We start from the raw sequence: 5,847 nt of genomic DNA, 5'->3' as shown, positions 1-5,847 counted from the left end.
CTTAGTAGGGGAGAGCAGACATGTATAGCAATAACTGTACTATAAAACATAACGTGTTAGAAGGATTTCAATCCAGGTAGGGACCAGGCTGCCTGGAGGAGGAGGCATTTGAGCCAGGCTCCTCAAGCAGAAAACTGGAAAGAGGGAGCTCATCTCCCTGGTAACCACAGAGAGTCCTCTCAGTGAGCGACTCCCTCCACGGTTCCTGAGAGCTGGGAAAACAGGCCTTCACACCAGAGCCAGAGAATCTGGGGCCCCGGTCCCCAGCCCTCTTGGGAATACGGCAGCTCTCTTCAAGGGGCAGGAACAGCATCTCTCATCTACAGAAGCCAGGAGATTTCCCCCGACTTCCTTCCAGCTCCACCAAAATCACCCCACACTTAAAGTCCCTGCGTTGGGGGAGGGAGGGTCTTGAGAGCCCCCTGCAACCCCTGCCCCCACCCTGTGCCCGCAGGGAGCAGGGCCGAGGAGCTGTTCCCTGACAGTGCTGAGCCATGCGGCAGGCCCACAGGCTCCCATTCCTGCCGGCTCTCAGCGTCTCCTGCCAAACCTCAACTCCTGGGGTTAAAGGAATGTTGAGCAATCTTAGGAATTTTTCAGTGAGAAATAAGTACTTTCGAATTCCGTTCAGGCCTCCTGAGTAGGGCGCACTGCCTGCAGCGCCTGAATCTTCCTGAACCGGCATCAGGGAGCACTGGGGGACTTTTCAGTGTTTGTTTTCTCCTCCTGCTGGCCAGGCTGTAGGACACTATTACAATGAGGTCATGGGGCCCTGCCCCACTGCGTCCATGGGTGGCTGAGCAGCCAGGATCTTTCCCTTCACAGGCTGGCTCGGGTGTGCACAGGGTTGTACTGGAGGATGGGCGAGGTCAGAGCCCAAGCTCAGCCTGCACCCCTCAGGGCCTCCCTGCCCCATCACTGCTAGGTCTTATTCCCTTTCCGGGGCCTGGCCTTGGCCTAGGATCTTGGGACCACACTCTGTATCTAGTCTCGTGTGGGCTGTGTGAGGAAACTAGTTTTTACTTGCTAGAGATAATGGAACAGTGCCCTGCAACTAGTTCTCAGCTCAGATGGCACCTCCTCTGGGAAGACTCTTGAAACTTCCTCCACAATGTCAAGTTCCCCTATTATACATTCTCATGGTAGCCTAAGCCTCTCCATCTAAGTTCTTGCCTCTGTTATTAATAATAATTATTTGTTAACACAAATAATTTTAAAAAATTTGTGTATTTGCTTAATGTCTGTCTTGCCCACAGACAGTGGGCACCTTGGGGTGCACCATGAGGGCAGGAGTCCATTTTGTTCACTGCTGTATCCCCAATACCAACTGCAGTGCTTGACATATAGTAGGTGCTTTATGGATTGCATTACGCCAAGCAAAGTTTCTCAAGAAAGTATAAGGAGTCTGCCTCTTAAGGCACTCTTGCCAGGACACGATCTCCTCAGGATTTTCTTTTCTTAAGAGACAGGTCTCACTATGTTGCCCATGCTGGACTTGGAATTCTTGGCTCAAGTGATCCTCCCACCGCAGCCTCCTGAGTAGCTGGAACTACAAGTGTGCACCACTGCACCCAGAAATTCCTCTGGGATCTTGTACCAGATTTGGGGGTACCTTCAAGCATGGCCCCACTGTTGGCCTCAATTTCCCTCTGTGTTCCAGGTCCTCCAATTTCTGCCTTGTCTACAACCAGGTAAGTGGGAGACCAAAGTGTCACTGTTTAACTGAAAGCAAATCTCCTTTGTCTGTGATCAAATTGCAAGTTCCCAGGCAAGGGGACCTGACCAGGCAAGGGGTCCTGACCAGGCAAGGGGGAATTTTGAAGATACCGGCTGTGTCAGAATTCCTGGCTCTGGGGCAGGTCCTGACCCCACCTGCATGCCTCCACTTTATTTTAGCTTTGCGTAAGGTTTGAAAGTTCCCAAAGCCCATCACACTGTTATTTCATCTGTACCTCCCACCAGCATTACCCTTCCCATTTTACGGAAGAGAGAACTGTCCCAGAGAAGCGAGCTTCTTTAGTCATGACTAGGAAATAGCAGGGTGAGGTTTCTAGCTCCACGGGCAGGATGAGGAATGTGGGAGACAGGTAGCAGGTGGGAGTTGGGCCCCAGGAAGGGGGAGACACAGGCCAGGCACCTAGAGAGTCATGCCAGGGTCCTGAGGTAGGAACACAGCCACCTCAGAAGGTACTGGAAACACAGCAGTCCCTTCTGCTTTGAAAGAAGGCTTCACTTTGTAAGCCAGACAGTTTTTATGATTCTTATGTTCTCTGTGTTAATTTCCCTGATTTCCTCCCTTAGTGGGAAGTAGGAAAGACTCAGGAAAGTTCTAGTTGGCCTCAGCTGTGCAGAAGGGAGCCAAAGGAATAGGTTTGCATCTCTGCATGTGCCGGAGTGTTTCAAGTGGCCAGCATGCTGGGTGGGGGAGTCATAAAGGGGAGGGGGCTGGGCATTCCTGGGGGCCATTTTCACCCTGACCCTGACCCCAGACACTTGGAGAGAATCACAGCTTAAGCATGGAAAACTTGGAGTTTCTGTCATTAAAATAAGTAGGCTGACTTAACCACCTCATAGGATTGTTGTGAGATTATATCACTCACACACAAATATTTTTTGAGTTCTAAGTGTCTAGGATACATCAGGGAACAAAACACAGATTAAATCAGTAGATTACATGGGAAGCTAGAATGTGCTAAGTGCTGTGGGCAAAAGGACCTGTGAAGTAGGCCAGGCATGGTAGCTCACGCCTGTAATCCCAACACTTTGGGAGGCTGAGGCGGGTGGATCACCTGAGGTCAGAAGTTCAAGATCAGCCAGGCCAATATGATGAAACCCATCTCTACTTAAAAATATAAAAAGTTAGCCAGGCGTGGTGGTGGGTGCATGTAATCCCAGCTACTTGGGAGGCTGAGGCAGGAGAATGGCTTGAACCCGGGAGACAGAGGTTACGGTGAGCCAAGATTGCTCCACTGCATTCCAGCCTGGGCAACAAGAGCAAAACTCTGTCAAAAAAAAAAAAAAACGACCTGTGAAGTAGGTAAAGGAATGAAGGGGGTCTGGGCTAGGGGCGGGGAGCAGTCAAGGTAGGCCTCATAGGAAAGGGGAGACTGAGTCGTGGGGTATCGGGGGCGTGCGCCCCAGGCAAGAGGAGCCTATGCCTGTGTGCTGAGATTCAGGAGGGCAGAGGAACCAGGAGAGAGTGGTGGGAGTAGAGGTCAGGGCGGTTAGCACAAGGGGCAGATCACGAGCTGTCTTCCTGGCCATTGCATGAACTTGGGTGAAATAGGGAGCCATGGAGAGTCTGATTTCTCTGGCTTCTGTGCTGAGAAAAGACCGAGGGGTCACTGGGGGACACGCCAGGATGCTGCAGCCATAACCCAGGTGAGGGACAATGGTGGTGTGGACGCGGGCAGAGCAATAGGAGATGGTGAGAGCAGGTGGGGTCCTGGCTGTGGGGAGAGATGACAGCTTTTGCTGATGGTTCTGGTGTGGGATGTGAGAGAGAGAGGAGTCAGGGATGATTCGATGGTTTTTGGCTTGAGATGGTGGAAAGATGGAGTTGCCATTAGCTTAGATAATTTGTGTTATTCTAGCTACTGACTGCAGACTCTGGGCCAGGGCCTGGGTCAACCACTTTTCACCCTGATCGCATTCAATCTTCACAACCCCACAGGTAGGAACTTGTCCCTTCAGCTAAGAGAGGGTAACTAGCTGACCAAGGTCACCCAGCACGTAAGTGGTGGGGTTCAGATGCCACAGGCTGGTCTGATCCCACCAAGCAAATGTGGATATCCTGTCCCCAGGACTTGGGACACCAGTTCCCTCACCTCACCTGACCTTGCCTGGATTTGCACCTCATTCCGTTTTTACCCTATAGCAAGCTGCCTCAAAGCTACAAAGCTCTCATGGCCTGATGTTGTACACATCCTGAGGCTTCTCTCAGAGGCACTTTAAAACTCCTTATTTGGATATCTGAAATTAAGTAGAGGGGTGGCCAGGACTAGTGTGTTTGGGGACTTCCTCAGAGGCCTTGGGCAGACAGGTGGGCCGTGACTCAGGGGCAACGGGTGGAGGGGACACAGGCAGGCTCTGTAGCTGTAGCAATAAAAATCTGAGATTCTTGTAAATACAGTCAGCTACCCGGCCCACCACCCCCGCGCCTAAGCTGGAGGCACTGCTCTCCCACCCACAGGATTTGTTTTGCTCTTCTAGACCACCATATTCCCAGTTTAGAGGAGAAATGCGTGGGATCAAGGATTTGAAACTGACTTACTCAGACATGGGAGCAATGCTTGTGGGTGTGTGGCGGGGAGGGGGACATCCACAGCACAGCATGACAAGTGCAGCACGGTGGTGTTCAGGGCTCTGACCTCTGCCTGCCCAGGACCTTTTAGAAGCAGGGTGCTAAGAGCTGACTTAGCACTGAGCTCAGGCTAGGGGCTCCTGGATGGCTCTCTGCGCTCCTAAGTTGTGCTGAGGAGTTGGGGATACAGCCCCACCGCCTGCCCTAGTCACAGGGAGAAGAATTTAAGCATGAATAAGCACTTGCTCTGTGCCAGGCGCTCTCACACACACCACCTGCTTTAATTCTCATAACTGTGAGGTCAAGACAAAACTAAGTTCGGAGAGCTTAGAGGCCACACAGCTGGGGGACCCTGATTTTACCCTTGGCTATCTGACTTCAAGGCTCGCAGGACCCGAAGTCTTTGATATCTCTGGCACCCATAACTCAGGCTCCTCTGCACCTCCTCCTGGCTAAGCGACGAATCTGCTGAGGAACAATTCTGGGTCAACCCGGCTTCCTTACCAGAGGTCTTGCCCTCGCTGGAGCCTCCCAGCCAGGCCTGGGATGTGGAGAAGCCCACAGGGAAGGCTGACGCCCTAGGGTAGGAAGTCGGGGAGTTGTGCCGACGTATCTTTGGCATTTTTCTGACTCCCCCATCCTTTTGGACAGAGAGCAGACAAGGACTAAGCATGTAAGCAAAGAAAGGGCATCCCTCTTCTCAGGAGGTGGTCCTGCGGCTGAATGGGGTAACATCTATCTCCACTGATATTCTTAGATGCACTGTCTCCTAAGCCCACTCCTCAGCTGCTGCTCCAAAGCTCCGGACCTGTCTCCCAGAGCTCACTTTCAGCCAGTGGGGTACTAGATGTCTTCACTGGCCCAGCTGCTGAGCCCCTACCTCTGGAGTGTCTCCCCTTTCCCCAGGCCCTATACCCCTACCCAGCTTTTGAGCCAGTTTCTCCTGGCTCGTTCAGTGGTTGGGACTGATGCAGGTGACTGCATGACGAGGTCCTATAAGACAGTGCTTATCCCAGAGGAAGGAACTGCTAGAAAGTGGTTGTCTGACCTCATGGAGGGATGCGTTGCATAGCGCCTGCCCCTGACATTATCAAAACATCAGGGAGATGTGCTGTCCTGGGCTCAAGGCTTCAGGGTCTCAAGAGGCCAATTCAGAGCTTCTTGGAGCCCTAGATTTCTAGGACTGATGCGTACTGACAAGGGCCACCTCTGTGCCTTGGCCTTGAGGTTTGGGGTAGGAGGGGGACTCTGAGCTGTGGTCAGAGTTCAGCTATCCGGGGTGTGACAGGCACATACCTTCTCCACTTACCATGCTGCTGGGTATCCCTACCGCCAATGTCCCCCTTCTAAACTCCCTTCTAACCAGCACTAACCCCTTGTCTGGATGCTGCCTCTCCTCAGATCCTGTGTCTGAGAGCCGCTGCAGAGAACCAAGGGATTGACACATGCAGAAGGCCCCGGTGGAGGCCAGAGACAGAGCCCTAGACGGGGGCAGGGCGGGCGCACAGACAGCCTCTGTTGGCCTGGGAGGCAGGGAACAGTGG

This window comes from Macaca nemestrina, chromosome 1 (genome assembly GCF_043159975.1).
Source record: "Macaca nemestrina isolate mMacNem1 chromosome 1, mMacNem.hap1, whole genome shotgun sequence".
NCBI lineage: Eukaryota > Metazoa > Chordata > Mammalia > Primates > Cercopithecidae > Macaca > Macaca nemestrina.
The sequence above is the reverse complement of the archived record's forward strand: the minus strand, read 5'-3'. Positions refer to the sequence as shown.